The sequence below is a fragment of the Lactuca saligna genome, chromosome 2 (genome assembly GCF_052625555.1).
Source record: "Lactuca saligna cultivar CGN05327 chromosome 2, ASM5262555v1, whole genome shotgun sequence".
Lineage (NCBI taxonomy): Eukaryota > Viridiplantae > Streptophyta > Magnoliopsida > Asterales > Asteraceae > Lactuca > Lactuca saligna.
Window position 1 is genome coordinate 141,741,448 of NC_136418.1, and position 3,810 is coordinate 141,745,257.

The following is a 3,810-nucleotide window of genomic DNA, read 5'->3' on the forward strand; positions in this document are numbered from 1 at the left end:
CATATTTGTTGTGCCCGACGGAGGGAATTGTTCCCTGAAAATGACAGTGGTTCCCTAATATGTCACCAAGGGCGGAAAGAAATGAAAAGAATTATATTATGATATATTGTTGCATTATTTTTATTTTATTGACGTCAATATGCATAAAAACCACAAACTCACTAGACCTTAGGCTTACCCATTAGAATCTTTAAATGCACGTAACCTAGGAAATAATGTTGCAAGTGGCAACGGGAATGAAAAGTATAAGGCTCAGACTTGAAGAAGGCAACAAGCTTTGAGGAAGAAGTAGCGCACCAAATGTTCACTTAAATTTTCTATTTGCTTCCGTTATTATTATTAATAATAATGACGTTGGTAATTAAAGTTTCGAATTTTAGAAGTTTTAGGATCATGTTAAGTTAATATTGGTATTTGAAATTTGGGGCGTTACATCATTGCCTCACACGCTTGTACGCCCCGCGTACCTCCGAAGTACACCCGACGTATGAGGCCAGAGTCAACCTGGCTGTGTTGACTCGTTAACTTTGACTTTGACCAAGTGGTATTTTGGGTATTTCGGATGGTGTTTGAGAAATTGGTCATTTGGATGGATAAGTGACGATTCGAGCTAAGATTCATAGTCGGGACCTCATCAGTTATTGTTCAGACTATAATGTTTTCCTTATTGTACTTACGGGTCAAATGCACCAAGGTCGGCCCATTGGATTGATATCCTGCTATACATTGATATGCTGAGGTTGGGATAGATTTGTATGATTATATGCTAGTTGTTGGTATGCGTAGACCGGTAGATCTATAGGAGTACTTGTGATTTCTGACCGCATGATTATCTGTCTGTTGATTATGTTTGTTATCTGTTATATATCGACATATTGTGTTAGGTTGACACTTTACTACTTTGTGCATGAATCAACAAACCGGGGGTATTCTAGTCTGATGAATGAGTGGACCTGAGGGTATTCCAGTCTGGTGACTGAGTGGGCCCACTATATATTGGTATTCCAATCCGATGACTGAGTGGACCTGTTGTATATTGGCATTCGAGTCTGATGACTGATTGGGCCAAGAGGGGGTAATCCAGTGTGACAACCCGAATCTTTTTCCATTAACTTTGATCGATTTCCGTCAAATTCCATTAACTTTGGTCGATTTCCGTTAAATAAATTTTGAATTTTATCTAGTTTCGTTAAATTCTTATGATTTGGAAAATCATTTAGTTTTATAATTAAAATTTTATATATGAGTCGGAACCAAAATCACATAAAACCTGAGTTACTCTGAAAAATCAGCAAATCCGGCTTGACCGGTGTTCACGGCCGTGAACCCAATAACGGTCGTAAACCCGATCACGGTCGGTAACCTATTCACAACTGGACCATACCACCGACCATACCCCCAGCCTATATATATATATATATATATATATATATATATATATATATATATATATATATATATATATATATATATATATATATATATGTGTGTGTGACTCCTACCCTTATTTATCCTCTTCTGGCCGCAAACACCCTTTTTCACTCTAAAAATCATCATCCGTGAACCCTTCAAACATTCAAAGATCGTAAACCCTTCAAAGGCAGTAAACTGTTCACGACCGTAATCAGCCCTACACCGTGAATCTTGGCGGCAAACCCATTTTCCACTTCGATCGAGCCTCAGTAACATTCCTTAACCGAAAACAAGTGTTTTTCTAATACTTTATCTAATGAAATCGCTAATTTTAGATACACATATGTGTTTAATTACTGATAGGATTTTTTTAACTTCGCATACAACTCGAGGGTCCTCAATTCCAGTCTTGTTGTCCGGCACATACATGCAATGATCAGTGGGTTCATACCCTATGCTTTTACTATTTTTAACGTTTTCAGAAGGGGGGGGGGGATACAAGTCAAACATAAATGATTTTGTGAACTTATACAAAAGATCTTCAACATGTTTAAAACTTATGCAATTGATACAACCAAACGATTTCCACATTTTATAAAATATTTAGATATTTTATCCCTTTTGTAACACGCTGAACATAAGGAATGTTTTTCAACTTACAATCATAATTGCATAGTTTTTAGATCAATACACGAACCAAGTACATAACATTTCATGCAAACTATAATAGGTATAGTTTGGGGATTTCAATATACAGTTTATAGATTCAGAATCGATTCATTTACAAACAAATCTCAAGAGTACTACACTAAATAATTATTTAAGTATAATTATTATTACTCTACAAAATATACAAACGGTTTCAGATACAAAACAATAATACAAACGACAGGTAAACTAGTAAGTACGTGATTGTGAGACAACACTTCAATTGTGCCTTCGGGGTACTGGTTAAATCCTATCATTAGTGTAACCAGAGTCTCTTGGAGGGAGGGCGTGAGATTTATGAATAGATCTATTTCGTACTGACAATCCCACACCTGAACTGCTAGCTACAGTTAGGCATGCATGCCTGGGGTGATAAATATCATACCGTCCGACGCCTGAAGAACATCGTAGAGGTCACTAGTCATATCAAGCATGGTTATGTAACTCACAATAGTATAAACTAACCTTGGTTTACGGGGTTTCATTCTTCATTAGTTTTGTTTTAATTAATAGAACTACTATACATTACACTGGAGGATTTCAGGGATACAACACATGGTTTTATTTAGTAAAACTATTATAGATACTGGTGGTAGCCAGGCTTTTCAAACATAACATATTATACATACTGACGGTAATCAGGGTTTTCAAACTAAACACAGTAACGAACATATATGTTAGAAGATATTGGATTTTCTTGGGAAGCATATAAACATTTTTACCGATTCCATTACAGGTTTTCATTGCAAAAACATTTTTATGAACTCACCAGCTTTATGATGATACTCTTTCAAAAATCACTTGTATTCGTAGGAAATCAATAGACATGTACTCCCGCAGGCTTTTGAGAAGACGGAGCGTTTAGAGTCGCATCTTTTATATTTTGATATACTCAAACTATGAAACAAACATATGTAAATATTCATTTCTTAATGTAATGGTTGTGTTTACTTTGATTACTATGATGCAATTGTTGTGATACTGTACATGACGTCCTACACCCCCGAACGTTTGCACCTTTTCAGTTTGGGGGTGTGACATCCAGCCTGATGGCTATGGACCCATTTGTATTCCAATCTGATGACCGATTGGACCCATCATGCTTGTTCGTTTATTATATGTGTTTTGTGTGGTGATACTTTGGGGGAACTTACTAAGCGTTGGCTTATATTTATGTTATGGTTTCAGGTACCTCAGATGATCGTGGGAAGACGAATGGGTGACCGTACACATCCTGATTTTATATTATTGATCTTAGGAAACTCTGTTTGACTAATGTTTTGAAAATGATGATTTTGTAAACATTTGTATTTGAAATCGGGTCGATTTGAAAAGTTTAAATTGGTTATGATTTTTGGGATGTTACATATTAGGACTATAGTGTATATATCCCTTTTTTGGTTAGAAATTTAATGGTATTGAAATCATAACATAAATGTTATTGAAACATACTCAGCCAGCTAGATCTTATTGAAATCCTTAACATTTAATTCTTGTTAAATAATTTTTTTAATCTCAACAAACCGACATTGAAAAAAATTGAGATAATAAAGAAATAAAGAAAGAATCAGTGTTGTGTTGACTTTTTGTAGTCCTAAAAATGGAGAACTATGAAACGGAAAAAGAAATAAAACTATCATTCTTATCTCTTCTCCACATTCACATCCTTTTGATTAGGTGTGTGTTGTT